The sequence below is a fragment of the Schistocerca nitens genome, chromosome 3, assembly GCF_023898315.1.
Source record: "Schistocerca nitens isolate TAMUIC-IGC-003100 chromosome 3, iqSchNite1.1, whole genome shotgun sequence".
Taxonomy (NCBI): Eukaryota; Metazoa; Arthropoda; class Insecta; order Orthoptera; family Acrididae; genus Schistocerca; species Schistocerca nitens.
The window spans coordinates 672,293,390-672,311,486 of NC_064616.1; positions in this window are offsets into that span (position 1 = coordinate 672,293,390).

Sequence of the window (18,097 nt, forward strand, 5' to 3'; positions counted from 1 at the left end):
CGGCATTGATAAACAAACTAAGAATTTGCCTGCTAACTGTCGATCTTGCGTGGAGCATCAATCTACTCCCGCCAGGGCTTCTTTGCTTGGCCCACTCCTACTGCTCCATGGCAGCGTGTTCATATTGATTTTGCCGGCCCTTTCAGGGACACCCGCTGATTGATTGTCATTGATGCATACAGCAACTTTCCTTTTGTTGTGACTATGTCTTCTACTACATCTGCGAGTACTATTCGGGCTTTGACGTCTATATTTTGCATTGAGAGCCTTCCTGAAAATGTCTGCGACAATGCCCCCCAATTCGTGTCCTCAGAGTTTGAAGCGTTTTGTGCTGCTAATGGCATTCGCCATCTGACCTCAGCCCCGTTCCACCCCCAGTCGACCGGCGAGGCTGAACGCTTTGTGCGTACCTTTAAGTCGCAGATGAGCAAGTTGCGCGCCACGCACTCTCGCTAGTGCGCGCTCTGGACTTTCCTTGCTTCCTATCGCTCTCAGCACGCGGCACCCATTCCCCAGCGGAACTGCTACATGGCCGCGCCCATCGGTCGCTCCTGTAGCTATTGGACCCACTGCTGCACGCTCCCACTGCTTTGCATCGTTCTGGCTTGGCGTCGCATGATTTGGTGTTATATCGCATTTTCTCTGGCAGGCATCGCTGGGAGCAGGGGTGCATTCTTCGCCAGCTTGACCGTACCTTATTTCTCATTTCTGGTTCCTCCGGCACTGTCAAGCAACACCGGAACCAGATTCGTTTGTGCAGTCCTCGGTTTTCTGCCGCTGGTTGTTTTCCGACAGAAATGGAGGCTTCACGGCTTCCGCCGCCTCAGCCCACGACTCCACCGATGGCGCCTCCACCGCTCGCGCCTCCGCCGCGGGCGCGCCTGCCGTCGTCGCAGCTGTCGGTCCGGTCACCTACACCGGATGGGGCCCTCCCGCCGCCGCCACCGCCGCCGCCGCCGCAACCGATGGACGCTGAGGCTGCCGTCAGGCCGCCGCCGCCTCCGTCGCCCATGGAGGTCGTTGCTCCGCCTCCGCCGCCTTCGCCTCCTCATTCGAGCATACCCAGTGGCAGTGCGCGGCTTGGGCAGGTTTTCCACGGGGCGTTTTCCTTCCCCCCCTCGCGGGCAATTTGGGGTCGCGGGTGGACAGCCCGCCCCGGCAGTTCCCCTGTCCGCCCCCTCAGCTTGCCTCCCTTGAGTCCCTTCACCCGCCGTCGGAAATCATACTCAACGACGGTCCGTCATTTCAGGGGGGAGGGATGTGGTATCGATAGCTATGATGCCACAGGTTAGGTTGGCACTATGACAGACACCGACGACAGCGCCCTCTAGCCAGCGCTGGAGAGCCCTACAAGCATCGTTACAGATTCTCCCCATTTTCATCAGGTGCAGACAGCCAGGAAACATCGTTTCAGGTTAGCTTGCTATTGAGACTTTGCATCAGTTACGATGGGGCCACAACGTCGCACCTATGTGTCATCACCTAAGGTTATGTAATATGTTTGCATATGTTTATACACTAGTAAAGGTGCTTTAACTGCATTTGCAGTACCGACGTGTATTACCTTTTCCTGCTCCTACCCACGCTCCGCTTTCCAGGCGGGATACAAAACAATACATGTACTGTATTCGCAGCTGCAAATATGAGCTACCGTCAGCTGTAGAATGAAATGACCACAATGAAAATTTGAGCTGAACCAGGACTCGAGCCCGTATTTCCTGCTCATCATCAGCGGTCGTCTAATCATATGGATGTCTAAGCACGACTGATCGCCAGACCCAAACTTCCGTGTCATCATTCTTACATCTACAACCTGTTCTCATACACTTATTTCTCATATTATCATGCAAGGGGACATTTCACTTTAAAGTCGCTTGCCTGACGTCGGCGTATAAATAGGATATTTCACTCCTGTGTTATTCTAAATTCTGATGTGATATTCCTTCGTTCATGTGTGCATGTATCATGTACCGCGGTTCAACATGAACGTGTTCCGGCTGTGAACAAGAAGGCCATATTAGGTCGGCATGCCTTCCGCATAGTCTTACGAGATCTCCAACAGAGGATGTTGTCATACCCATGAAGACCACTGTTCTCCCCTTCCATTATGTAGAGCCTTCTGGATCACCCTCCTTGGCAGCGAAAGGAGCAATGTGAAAAAGGAAACAGTAGTCGCAGGAGGGCAGGACACCACAACGCCACAACTTTCGGTGACCTCGACGATGTTTATGGCGACCGCAAACCGCCAGCCACTAGTGGTTGTATCTCAGGATAAGACGGACGTGGACGCTGGGGTCGTGTCAACATCAGCCTTTCTTATGGGTAACAAGGTACCAACAGAACATCCAATGCACACCAGTACGGCAGTCGATGTCCGTAAACAATGATAACCTTGGCACCACGGAAACTGCGAGTCTGGCCTGAAAGAGGCCGACAATGATGATGATAGCGGCTTGGAACATATGCCAAACGATGATACTAGAATACTCAGTCATGATACTGGTATCACATAACTCCCCAGCTAGACATTGACATCTTACTGCCAGAGACACTGTCCTACAGACCCAATCAATAACATAGGAGCCTGCGATGATGGGAATGGTAAGTCACCCCCCAGACCAATACCATATCTTGCCCTATGGGCTGATAACATTGAGGTCAGCGATGATGTGGCTATGGGCCAGGGGGAGGGCTGTGACATTTCGCCTGCCACCTCCGACCACCGACCCCAGTAACTGAGGTTGTGGGCCATGAAGTTGAGGGATTCTCTCTCTCCTATTTGTCTGCTATGATGACACCTTTAGCCAGCGTAACTTGGAAACAGACCTTCCATCTAGCCACTATCAACATCAATAAAATACGGACATGACATAAACTAACCTTTGTCTGACTAATGGTCACTCCAGCAGATGTCGAGTTTGCCTTATTATGAGAAGTCCCCGACTTCTTTTGACACACGGTTGTGCCTCACACTCATCCCCCACAGACACTGGGATTGGCATTTTTCTCTGTTAAGTTCTGACAGACACCAACGTGCGAAACCTCCCGAATGTGACGAGTATGGTCGTAACGGTCAATACCTGCATCTCCTTAACATCTATGCCCCTTCTGGCTTGGGGCGATGCAGAGAATGCTCACAGTTCTTCACAGAGAATATAGCGCAAGTCTGCAAGGTCGACTGGATGACATAGTGATAGGTGTCAACTTCAACTATACACAGGCGCCTACGAACCAGCTGCTGCACCATTCACCTTGCCCAGAACTCGACGCCGTATGAACGGGACCTTCATCTGGTTGACACACGGCGACACACAAATGGTGGTGCCCCATACTCATCAACCTTACAAGTGGATTGTCTAGCAGGATAGATAGATTTTACATCACATGTGTCCTCACGGCTGGGATAAGTGGTGTGGAAGCATGGCCAATGGTCTTCACTGACCACATGGCACATATATTTGCTGTTGCCTTCCATCCTCTCTGTGTACGGAGGAGTCGACTGTCAACTCTTCTGGAAGATGAACACCGACCATCTCACCTCACAAGTATACAGGGATGCAATGGAGAACACGTGGCACCAAGCCATTAGCAGTCGCACTCACTTCAGATCAGCATTAACTTGGTGTATAAAAGGTGCCAAACCTTCTGTCCGGTAGACACTGATGGCATATGGCAGAGATGCAGCAGCATGGAGATGACACACAGTTGACTTTTATTGCACTATTCAACGAAAATAGTCCCCTATGCCACCCCGTCTCCAACCACCCCCGATCGTCAGATGCTGATCAATCGTGCTAAAGCTAGGGTCGTCACCCTGGTGAACTTCCAGCTACACAGTTCCTATATGTGGGAATGAAACCATGACACGATACCTCAGGAATTAGCTTCGATGCACTACGTTAACTTGATGCTTAAAAAGCGCTCGAGAGCACTGGTGCATTACCTGGTTATTGACGATGGCCAACTTTAGGACTAGGAGCCTTCCAGGAGCATTCCTCGCGCTTATGTGCGGCAGAGGCTGCATATCCTGCGACGGTATTCACAATTTACGGATTAGTCCATGGTACAGTTGTTTCAGACGGTGGCAACGGATTTATTGCAGGACATGACGGAAGATGAAATTCACAACGCTATATGTAAAGGGGAATCTAACAAATAACCATGACCCAACTGCCTCCCACTGGAGTTTTACAGGACTTTTCAATGGCTGTTGATACCATGTTGGACTGAGATTTGTAAAGAAATACTGACATCCAACATGTGCCCGCTGAGACTTTCCACGAAGGTCAGTTAGTGCCAATACACAAACCTAAATGTGGAAACCAAATACGACACTACTGGTCTTTGACAATGCTTAACAGTGACTTGAATATTTACACACGGCTGCTGGCAAACCACATGTGACGTTAAATCCACCATGTCATCTCCATGGACCAAATTTCCCTAGGAGGTCCATAAATATCAGGTGTGGTCTGTAGCAACATAGGGACTTGATCTCTCTTGCACTGATGCAATGCCTCTTATGCGCACTGGCATCACTTGATTTTAGTCAGGCGTTCGATCATGTCGACAACACTTATCTCACTGAAGTGCGCACAGTATGTAACTTCCCGATACCTTTATTGATACGATCATGTGCACCCTGCATGGAGCCGCCTTGCAGGTACCCTCCACATCAACCTTTTGGTGCGCGAGGGCTGTCTTTTATTTACGGTGCTTTATGCTTTGGCTTTGGAACCTTCGTTTTGTGCCCTGCGTCAACGATTAACAGGACTCCAGTGTGGTGGTAGAGTTTACCAATGCACGGCGTACGCCGATGGTGTGTTGCTCATCGTCCGTGGAGCTGATGACGTGACAGGTGCCATGTCCTGGATTGCAACATACGAAGCAGAATCAGGAAATAAAGTCAACGTCAAAAAGTTGCTCGCGATACCTGTAGGTTTAAATTTGTCACGAGAGTGCGTTGCCACCTTTCAGCTTACCAAATCACTACATCGAGGTAGATACCAACAGACACCGTCTTAGCTAAGGGAATGTGGGGCAGGTTTGGTGGCTTGTGCATGAGATTTTAGCTTATAGCCTACGTACAACGTCACACCACATCGGCGCACACATGATTCCTCTACCGAATGAAACGTTCTCCCCCTGGGCTCGGACGAAGGCAGGCTTGTGAATGCACGGCCAGGCTGTGAAATATTACTGCCGTGACCACCTAAAACACGTTCTTGATTCTGATATTATAGCCATGAGGAGCAACACGCCATTGTTCGCCACTCACAAAATGGCCCACAATTTTAAATTACCTGTGGAGTGTCTTCCACCATCTACCGAGTAGCTGGAACGTCCCCAGCGAGAGAAATTGATATGGCCGATGATATACTCTAACGAACGAATATGGCACAACACGAGAAGACACACCAGGTGATGCGGCGTCACGTACGATGGTGGGCTACTTCCGCCGTGTCTGTTACTATTCTGGTTTTAGTTTTTCTTTCCAAGCCCATCAGGCGTTAGAAGTGTCATTTAGTTCTACCCCTCCGACTTAGCACGGCGTACCATAGGTCTTTCCCTTTTGTTCTTCAAGTATACAAAAAAATAAAGAAATAAGAAAACACAATGTTTGCTCTATGACTCTAAACTACTACTTCCCTTTCTCACCCTTTTTCTTCAAGGTGTGAATTGGACACCATGGCCAACCCGCGGGTTGTGACCTCTGCCCATATGAAACGTCACAAGAAATTAGACTGGCCGACATCGGCCCCATGAGCTTTGCGGAGGATGAGACGCATTTCAAAAGGCTGACCGTCTCAATGCCTCGTCGGATGAGGTATGTAACTGATGCCAGTGATGCGTTGACCTCATAGTAGCCTCAGCCCTGACGTAAAACTTTTCTTATCTCACATAACTCGACTTTATATTACAACATTGGATACAAATGTGTGTTTGTCACCTGAAAATGTAAGTAACATCACTGTACTTTAATTTTTATTTATTCAGTTCGTGCTCCTTAACATTTAATATATTTAAATCTGAAGGAAGCTCGAGCAGATCAATTTCCATAGAAATAAAAATGTTATGTTAATTTGAGACAGTGAGAGAAAACACATAATGTCGAACAAAACAACAACATGTGAACACTAAATGAATAATAGTCTCTTCTTTACTTCCTCCCCACCACTTTCTGTGCATATTGTACAAAGAAGTGCAGACAGCGCATACAAGAGCTCTTCTTCAAGTGCATGCCATGCACTGTGACTGTTTCTCTACATTACTCTTCAGAGAAACGAGCAGAATATTAATTCAGTGCCTTCCTCTTGACAGTGCACATGGGAAAAGTTGTTTAAAATTAAATTTTTATCAGACTACAAGTGAGTGGTAGATTGTTTCCTGAGTCTTTCTCTTTTTCTTTTTTCAAGAACAAAACTTTCGCTTCCGACTCCTTTGATTCCACTACAGCTTTGATCTCTTTCTACTGTTTCAAACATTCCCTGGATGGAACGATGTTAGGTGCTTAACAGATTCAGAATGTGCTGCTTTTTCTAGAACAGGAGGCTCTTGATGTATCTTCCTGATTTTGAGAGCTGGCGGCATGCCAGTTCTACTCACATTTACTCCATCTTCTATGTCAAACCTCTGGTGTATTGCAAAGCCATCGTCTGTAAGAATACACTGATTAGCCAAAACATTATGACCACTGCGTACTGCGACACTGGATGCTGCAGGTGGTGTTACGGGCACGTGACGCGGTGAAAAAAGTATGTAAGCGAAACAGATACGGACGGGATATCACCCTAACAAAGATTTGAGCTGTAAATGGGGAAATCCATTAGGATAAGCGACATTGACAAAAAAAGGGGGGGGCTTATTATTCACAGCTTATGAACGAGTATCTCGAAAACGACGAAACTGGTCAAATGTTCACGTGGTACTGTCGTGAGCATCTACGGAAAGAGGTATTAGGACAGTGAAACAACTATTAGGCTCCAAATGGTTGGACGTCCACGACCCTTCACAGAACTTGGGGTTTAGAGGCTTTTTTGCTTTGTAAAACAGGACAGATGGTGCTCTGTGGCATCTCTGCCGAAAGAACGCAATGCTGGTGCGCGCAGAGGTGTTTCAGAACACATGTTGTTGAACATGGAGCTCCGCAGCAGACCACACCTACGTGTTCACATTTTAACATAACGATATCGTCAATAACGATTGCAGTGGGCTCTGAACCATCGAGATTCGACCGCAGATAAATGGAAACTTGTCGGTTCTTGGGGTGAATCACATTTTTACTGCACTAGGTGGATGGTCGTCTCCAAAAATTCCGTCATCGGGTTGAACGGCTGCTCCAAACGTGCAGGCTGGTAGGACCAGTCTTATGCTACGGGTAACATTCTCCTGCGCTTGCTTCAGACATGTGGTAGTAATAGAAGACACGCTAACAACTGCGAAACCACTTGCATTCCTTCGTGCTTGATGTATTCCCTGACGGCGATGTCAACTTTCTCCAGTATAATTGTCCGTGTCTCGGAGCCAGAACCGTGCTGCAGTGATTTGAGGAGCATTATAATTAACTCACATTGATGCCTCGGCGAAGAAATTCGCATGATGTAAATCCCATGGAACTCATCTGGGTCGCTGTCCGGCACCACCACCACCATGTATACAGGTCAGCGGCCCGTTATTTAGGAATTACATGACCTGTGCGTAGACATCTAATGTCACATACCTCCACAAACCTGCCAACAAACTGTCGGATCTATGGGACACAAAATCAGTGATTTATTTCGTTCCAAAGACGGACAAACAAACTGTTAAGCAGGTGGTCATATACATGTTACACGGAATGATTTCCGTTTTCCGGATACTGTTCCTAGCTTTTTCCATTGTCACTCCTCTCAAATAAGCAGCTCCAAACAATCTCGAAATGAAAACGAGGTTGCTACTTGATCTGGGTTATAGGCACACCTGGTTTCTGTTTCTTGGGGATAAAGCGTTTTAAACTGTTCCAAATAATCCACTGGCTGCATTTCATGCGTGGAATGGGCGATAAACAAATGATTTAGATATGGTTTCCTCTTGCTTTATCTATGACACAAATGTGATACGATGCCTATCAAGTATTAGCACAGCATGATTATCACCAAATGGCTTCACAATGTCACAAATCTGTCAAACCACTTAGTAGAAATACGAGCGTTGAAACGATCTACTAGGGAGACAAAATGAGGTTACGCTATTATGAAAAGCAGTGTACTAATTTATGATAATGGATCGTATTACGGTATCCATGGTATCGGATATTAGGAATAAGCCATCCTACATTAGAAACCTAGCCTCGTCGTTATGCTTCTAGGATTGAAGGACATTTCGTGAAGAACATAATAATAGGACTGTTGCAACAGCTATTCAACTTCAGATATTACAGCACTATAAGCTCATGCACGCAAATACCTTGAAATTCAACACATTTGAAATCAGGGATTCTCTACAATATCAGATCCGTAATGGTCTTGTTGTCACTTCTCTACTTCTTCAGCGCTGTGACAACAATTTTCTGATACCTCCCAACAGAGCTCAACATTTAGTTGTCAGAAACAAGCTTTCTCACATTAGCAAACTCTCCAATAATAGATATCTCTTCTCTTTATTCAAAATGATTGCCAGTAATGTGAGTATGGGTAAACTGAAAACAATGCCGAATCATAAGATAGCAATTCTTCCAAATTAAATTCTAATTGCAGTAAAGCAAAGAGTAACGCATTCTGTCATATGGCGTCTGTAGTTTTAGTCACGCAGACCACTGATATTGTTGTTTTCTTCCCTCAAAAAGTACGGAGAGACGAACCATACAAATCCGCTGGAAAAGCATTATCTATGCTTGTTCTGTCAGTTGGGAGGTTGAAGTTTGTGCAGTTTGTGCATAAATCAATGTGGGACGTACGATGAACATATCCGTTAGGACAGTGCGGCGAAGTCTCGCGTTAATGGACTGTGGTAGCAGACGACCGACGCGAGTGCTTTTGATAACTGCACGACATAGCTTGCAGCACCTCTTCTGTGCTCGTGATCATATCGGATGGATCTTAAACGACTGGAAAACCTTGGCCTGGTGAGATCTCTTTCGGATGACTATATATGTCCAACCGTATTAAAATAAATATTCTCTGACAGAATTCAAACGTCTTATTCAGGCCCATTATAATGAACTACTTGAAGTGATTTTTCCCAGTGTATTTGTAACTAGAATTCGAAATCAAAATTTATAAGGTCATGGTTAAACATTTATTCTCACTCAATTACATCTTAATATTTTTTTCTGTTGCATCTGATTTCATGATGTGTCTGCTACTTCTGTGAACAGTTTTACAAATACAGACAAAACTTTCTCTTTGGCAACCTAATTTGGACCAACCTGAGTATGGTAGTGAATCCCAAAAGAAAGGGCAGAAGAATTTCTATTGAACTTAACGCTTATATTTAAGTGAGTCATTTGATAACAAGTATGACATTATATTAATGCCAAAGACCTGAATAACTGTGAGATTACTGACTCACTTTCCTACATTTGGAACACGAGCTTCGTAAAACACACGATTTTGCTACAAGTGTGACTGATTTAAAATTACATTTACTAAAAAATGGCTCTGAGCACTATGCGACTTAACTTCTGAGGTCATCAGTCGCCTAGCACTTAGAACTAATTAAACCTAACTAAGCTAAGGACATCACACACATCCATGCCCGAGGCCGGATTCGAACCTGCGACCGTAGCGGTCACGCGGTTCCAGACTAAAGCGCCTAGAACCGCACGGCCACACCGGCCGGCTACATTTACTACTGGACATAATAATATTCTCCCACTCCCATAAAACAAATGCCCTCAAAATAACTTGGTTGAATTTTTTTAAGATTTTGTGACTCGTCTGATACAGGTTTCTTCTTAGCTCGCACTACAGTAGTCCTCTTAAGTACCACGAATAATATGCATCACTGTTACACTCATCATGACAAGAGAACCTACCACATAACGGCCGTTGGCACTTAACACGAAGTGAACGTAGAAAAGTATTAGCCAGAAGGCGAACCGAACTCTTGTTCAAGTGACGACAAAGCTGTTAGAACCTGAGCTTCTTGTATAGACCTTCCGATGGCATCTAGCGCTGCCAGGCAAATCACTACATATTTCGTGATCGCTTTTGATGTCCTATATTTCCGTATATAGCGTTTAATTGGTTTTAATTTCCAAAGCGGTGTATAGTGCGTCTCGCCTGCATGATAATACACTGAGGTGACAAAAATTGTGGGATAGCGATATGCACATACATAGATGGCGGTAGTATCGCGTACTCAAGGTGTTGGCGGAGTTGTCATTTGTACTTAGGTGATTCTTACGAACAGGAGTCCGACGCGACCATGGCCGCACGACTGGAATTAACAGATTTTGAACGCGGAATGATAATTGGAGCCAGATGCATGGGACATTCCATTTCAGAAATCGTTAATGAATTCAATATTCCAAGACCCACAGTGTGCCAAGAATATCAGATTTCAGGCTTTACCTCTCACCACGCGCAACGCAGTGGCCCACGGCCTTCAGTTAACGATAGAGAGTAGTGGCATTTCCATGGAGTTGTCAGTGATACCAGACAAGCAGCACTGCGTGAAATAATCGCAGAAATCAATGTGGGACGTACGATGAACATATCCGTTAGGACAGTGCGGCGAAGTCTCGCGTTAATGGACTGTGGTAACAGACGCCCGACGCGAGTGCTGGAAAACCTTGGCCTGGTGAGATGAGTCCCGATTTTAGTTGGTAAGAGCTGATGGTATGGTTCGAATGTGACGTAGACTCCACTAAGCCATGGACCCAGGTTGTCAACAAGGAACTGTGCAAGTTGCTGGTGGCACCTTAATGGTGTGAGCTTTGTTTACATGGAATGGATAGGATCCTCTGGCCCAACTGAACCAATCATTGACTGGAAATGGCTACTTTCGACTGCTTGGAAAGCATTTCCAGCCTTTCGTGGATTTCATGTTCCAAAATAACGATGGAATATTTATGGATGACAATGCGCCTTGTCAACGGGTCACAATTTTTCGCGACAGGTTTGAAGAACATTCCTGACAATTCGAGTGAAAGACTTGACCACTCAGATCGCTCTACATGTATCCCACCGAACATTTACGGGACACAACCGAGAGATTAGTTCGTGTAGAATGTTATAAACCGCAACACTTTCGCAATTATGGACGGCGATAAAAGCAACATGGCTCAATATTTCTGCAAGGAACTTCCAGTGACTTCCCGCGTCGAGATGGTGCTCTATGCCGTGCAAAAGTTGGTCCGACACGATAATTGGAGGTGTACCATGACTTGTCACCTCAGCGTATGTTGCCGCTATAACGCAACATGAACATTAATGGGCGAAAGTGTTGTCAAATTTGTGACGTGGCTTTACTCGCCGAGAATACCTGATGTGGGGTAGCCATCTTCGTGAGAACAGTTTTGAGTACAACGAAAAACCTGTCAAAGTTGTATATTTCAGCTTTTTTAGTCACTCGATGACTAGCTTCGGGCCGGGACCCATTTTCAAATCGTCTGTATGCGCTGTAACTCTTCGTTTGCACTTTTTTTATGTGGTTTTTGCATTTTCGGGAATACCATTTTTGACTATGTTACGAAGATTTGAAAATAGGTCCCGGCCAGAAACTAGTTCAAACGGCTCTGAGCCTATGGGACTTAACATCTGAGGTCATCAGTCCCCTAGAACGTAGAACTACTTAAACCTAACTAACCTAAGGATATCACACACATCCATGCCCGAAGCAGGATTCGAACCTGCGGCCGTAGTGGTCGCGCGGTTCCAGACTGAAGTGTCTAGAACCGCTCGGCCACAACGGCCGGCCAGAAACTAGTCATCGAGTGAATAAGAAAGTGAATTGTACCCCTTTGGCTGGTGTTTCGCTACTCTGATTAACAACAGTTCGCTGACACACAGTATGCTGGAGGTTCGCAGAACAATTTCTCCATACCTACTCCTGATGGATGACAATGCGCACCCAAATCGATATTCTCTGAAGAGACATTTCTCGTAGGAGCGCCCAGTGAAATTTAGGATATTATTCTTGTAAAGCATGTATATGATACGCTAGGAGATGTAGTAAGTAAGTCGTCTCTTAACAGTTTTAGTAACACAGTATGTATTTTCCAGTTTTGATGCCTTTTAAGTAACGTGTCTGTCTACTGATTTAGAATTTTACGAATTATATGCGTCAAACACTCTGATCTTACAATTATAGCCAAGAAACTGGTCCCACAAAACCGAGGTGACGCTAAGGACTACGTTTCATATGTTCCATTAAAGTACTGAGGAATGCTTCTGATATTCACAAGACATAAACATAGCATGGGCATTGTGTAAACAGGCACAGAACAGTTTCTGGTAATCACAAAAAGAAAGACAAACATGTTTATTTGTTTTGAGATAATATAATTAATCAATGGTAGCAATTCTTTGTATAAACTAATGAAATTTTCAAGTAGAATGTTATAGATAATCCTTTGGACAAAATCTAATGGCATAAATTTTAATCACATTGCGATATTGCTAGATCATAGTAGAGAATTCTCGTAATTCAGAATAAGAGGGTTTGAGAGAGTTTACATGTAGGCCAGCTGTTACAACTACAGCGATATAATACTAAGTTACTAGAGGACAGTACAAATAAACATAACATAACGCACATTACATACGTTTGAATTGATGTTTTCCCTATACGTATACATTTCAAAACGGTAATTATCCGTTATCTGGCAACCGTAAAGTGATGAAGTGCTAATTTTCTAGATGACTGATCAAAATTAATAATTAGTTAGAGATGTTTGAAGTGAGACCTTTCATGTATGTACATATTTCTAATCGATATTTCTTAATCAGCGGTCCAGTACACAACTGTTTTTAAGCATCTTGTTTTTCAGTCATAGTTCATGTGGAGTCCTAGGACTTTCGAATGGGGTATTTTTTAGTTTTTCTATTTTTTAGCAGACGAAGAAGCACAGAAATAGAAAGGGGTATGGTTCAATCCAGTGAAACACAAATGCTGATCATATGGAAATTGAGTATTTGAAATGCATTACAAATCTTCTCAATTGCCATATGGTGATTTAAAAGTAGTAGATCGTCCCATCCACTTCCAAGAAAGTATGTTTAATGCTGAACTATAAACCGAACCGATGAATTGCTGAGCGATGACTGCCGGTGAAATAATATGATTTTACCAGTACATTTTAAGGCGCACGATTACCCATTAAGGACAATAAGATTACTTGTGTTGAAAACTAAAACATCAAAGTACGTAATATATACTGGTTTTTCGGCAGATCAAATGTAAATCTTATGGCAAAAGGTTGAACTGCAGCGACTGAGCGAATTTCGATCTAGATTTACAGAAAAGAAGAAACCATCAAAATAACAATATATATGAGCGTTGAAAGAGGTTTGATGCAATGGAAGAAGTACATTCGTTGGACAGGAACTGCACTTCCTTACGCTATACTTCCGGAAAATTTGACAGTAATTATTCAAAATCTGTTTTTGTTACCTGTGTATAAAACATATTTTATAACTTTACTATAAAGAAAAAAATTAAAAGTATGTTGTCGTTGTCCAGCTAGGGCAATGATTAAGGGAGAAGTAATAACTCCATATTAAAAAATATTTAGGTCACTGCTATGCATTTGTTTAACATGGAATCTGATGACGCCTGCCGAGTGTGAATGACAGCAGGAACGGTGCTATAGAGTTGGAGCATTTTGCATTCACTGGGGATTCTGAAACATTCATTGTAATTTACTTTCCCAACAGTGTACACTCCAATTTCTCTTCGTTGCTCTGGCTAGGCAGTTGTCCCGTTCTTGATGGCTTTCTCATGAACGGATCGAACGGATGCGTAATTTTTGATAAAACTAAGTAGTGATCGGATCCACAGTGAAATCAGAAAGGAACAGTATGTGGGAACAAAAACGCATTAATATTGAAAGTTTAATCGGTGGATCACAAATTACGGAAGTGCAGAGGACAATTACAGGTATGCAGAAAACCCAAATAAACAAAGAAATAGAGAACTTAATCTCTTGGGCGGAATGGAAAAAGCTTTATAGAGGTCTTGTAAGTAGGCTGTTTATGTTTTCTTACTGGAAACGTTACGTAGCGCTCTGTATGAAAATCACTGGCTGTGCTGTGTGCAGTCTGTGGCTAGTTTGCATTGTTGTCTGCCATTGTAGTGTTGGGCAGCTGGATGTGAACAGCGCGTAGCGTTGCGCAGTTGGAGGTGAGCCGCCAGCAGTGGTGGATGTGGGAAGAGAAATGGCGGAGTTTTGATATTTGTAAGAATGGATGTTATGAACTCCTATATATATTATGACTTTGATGACTATTAAGGTAAATACATTGTTTGTTCTCTATCAAAATCTTTCATTTGCTAACTATGCCTATCAGTAGTTAGTGCCTTCCGTAGTTTGAATCTTTTATTTAGCTGGCAGTAGTGGCGCTCGCTGTATTGCAGTAGTTCGACTAACGAAGATTTTTGTGAGGTAAGTGATTTGTGAAAGGTATAGGTTAATGTTATAGTCAGGGCCATTCTTTTGTAGGTATTCTTTGAAAGTCAGATTGCGTTGCGCTAAAAATATTGTGTGTCAGTTTAAGCACAGTCCTGTATAATTGTTCAAAGGGGACGTTTCATATGTCGACCCTTAGCCTGGGATACCTCACTGGAATCTTCTGATTTTTTTCTTGTAGTTTGTGTAATTAGTGTAGCTATTGTTTATTGCTAGCGCGTAATTATAGAAAGAATTTCCTTTGTAGTTGCAGTCTTTCATTGTTGTACAGTAAAACAGGTGTGGTACGCATGTAGATTTGCACCAAGTATTTTGCAGCTGCGCTTGCAATTAACTAGATATTATTTTCAGTGCTATGTTAATGTGTTCTCTTATTTTTGCTCTTCAAATTGTGCTTTTCTGTGTTGTCGTGTGAAATATTGTGACAATAATGGCGTGTGAAAAACGTAATACTAGGCTCCAAAGTAAACTGAGAAATGACAGTGAAGACGAAAGCAGTGTGTTACTGCCACCATGTAATGAATTAACTAATATTCAAAGTAGTAATTTGGTAACTGTGCATAGGGAAATGGAGCGGGCGTCAAATAATGGTGTAGACCGTGAAACAGGTAGTGAACAGGGAAGCATTATCGATCGATCGGTCGGCAACAGCTCGCCTCAGGAATCGGGAATGACAGAACACAATATTGCAGATACTGTAGACTCAGGTTTTGGGTTCTCACCGTTTTCTCAAATGAGTCAAGACACATTTTCCGCTTGTCAAAATGTGAATGTTGCCGGTGCAAATTCACTGCCGAAAAGCACTGAGGGACATGTTTCAGACACCAGTGCATTGTTATTACAATTAATGCAACAAATGGGACAAAAGCTTCAAACGTTAGACACAATGGAACAACACCAGAGACAAAACACAGCAACAGTTAGACACAATGGAACAAAATCTTCAAAAGTTAGACACAATGGAACAAAATCTTCAAAAGTTAGACACAATGGAACAACACCAGAGACAAACACAGCAACAGTTAGACGCAATGGAATAAAATCTTCACACCACGCTTGAACAAACACGTGAAGATTTAACTACTGAGTTACATAAAATCGAATCGAAATGTCAAAAAGTCTGTAACGACGTAAAAACACAAATTTGTGAGCATTTTCAACCTATTTTTTCGCGGCAAAGGAAATGCATTACAGAATCACGAAGCAGCCATAAAAGAACTGCAAATTATTGTTAATGAAAATCATGAGACCTTGCAAGCTAAAATTAACTCAGTTGCATCTACCGATTCGGTTACGCAACTTGCAAAAACTCAGGAAAACTTAAAGGACACAGTAGAAAGACACATGGAGGAAATTAGTTAATTATCAGAGAAAGTAGTTGAACTTTCGGATCAGCTAAATAATTTATCTACGAAGGTAGATGATAATCTGAATGACACAAAACCGGTAGTCTTTAATGACACAGAAGAGAGCGAACAAGTTAGGAAATTCAAACAAAATCTGAATCAAATTAATACGCAACACCAAAGAGAAATCCGGGAAGTACAAGATCAGCTGACACAGTTAATACAAGAATTACGTATTTCAGAGGACACTCGCGCTCCAACACGGGAAGAGGGACTTAGAAATACGGAACAGCCACAAAATAATGACACAGGACACTTCGGAAATTATGAAAGAAATTGGCAAGGCACACCGAATTTTGAGATGGAACCGCCCAAACGACGTAACAATGACCGACATGCGACTCGCCGACATGATGATTTTGACTATAAGCTGTTCATTACTACACGTAAATTCAAAACATTTAAGAATTCTGGCAACGACATTCATCCACAAGCATGGCTTCATCAATTCGCTCATTGTTTTCCTCCCAACTGGTCATTAGAACACAGATTAGAATTTATGTGTGGCTACTTAGAGAGTGAACCAGCTGTAAGAATGCGGTCGGTTATTCACGATTGCCACAGTGAAGGAGAGTTTTACCATGCCTTCCTCTCAGCATATTGGTCTCAAGCCACACAAGACCGAGTAAAACATAGCATCATAATGATGAAATGTTTCGAACAATCTGAATTTTCCAGTATTATGAAATATTTTGAAGACATGTTGCATAAGAATCAGTATCTTTCAAACCCATACAGCCTCTCAGAACTCATCCGCATTTGCTTAATCAAACTGACTGAACATTTACGACATATTATTTTGGCAGGACGTTACAAAGACGACATTTAAGCATTTCAGGGACTCTTACAAGAATTAGAAATTGACAGTGACAATCGCGGAACGCGAATACAGGAACACAACAATTACAGGTCACATCCGTCGCAATTCCGCGATGAAAGAAGTAATAACTGGACACGACAAGGCTATTCTTACAACGCAAATCGTGACCAAAACAGACACCACCCATATGATAACCACTGGCAGAGTAATAATAGGTACAGAGAAAGATCGCATTTCCGTAGTAATGAATATGACAGAGATTACCATAGAAACAGACAATATGGGAACAAAAACAATTATTATCAAGGGAGACAGAATAACTTCAGACGCAACAGTTTGGCGCACAGTTACGATTCAGGGATAAATTCTCCACCACGCGACGGACAAGGAAGAAACTACGGAATCTACCGACATGACGACAGACGATATATTCGTAACGACAGACCTGAATTGCATCACAGCTGGCGGGATTTAAACAGAGCTGGGCCCTCTCGGCAAGGTGAATTTGTAGAAGTTGGGTCTCCTAATCCTAATAACGACGCGCGCCAACAAAGAGATTGCAGACAATGACTCGCACCGCAGGCAGCCACGTGCGCCGGCTGGCTCAGAGAAAAATTACATAGACGCTAACCTTGACAAAAATTTTAGCATTCCTCACCGACGTATACTGCATGATAATTCCGTTCAAGTTGAATCTCTGCGTACTAGGAAGAGTAAAGGATTGCATCACATTTCACATGTAAAACCGTTTATTGAAAGATAATCTGCTTTATAACTTAGTCTTTGCCACAAAATTTTTCACTTCACATTTCTAGTATGCTTTGTCAGACTTAGAATCTGTTAACATGCAACAATGTTTGAAGTGAAATATCCAGTCAAAAACCAATAGAACTTATTTAAACAGAAATTACGAATGCATTGTTATTGTGAACAGACGACACAGTGTTATTGTGTGTGTACATTCTTGCTTGTTAGTTGCACGATTACGTAACGACTATAAGGCTCACATACTTAGAACATTTATCAGTACTGCTAATGAGATTTTAATGTAACATTTTGGTTTGCTTGAAAATACATTCTGGATTTAAAGTACTTTAAGTGAGATACCAGATGACATAGTGGTTAGTTTATGTGATAGCTACACGATTTTATCACGACGCTACTAATGAGTGGCAATTTACAATGTTGCTTTTGCAGTGTTTCTGTTTTATTTCTGCACAGTTTTTCTGTATTATTCTGGAAAGTAAAACATGTTTTAGT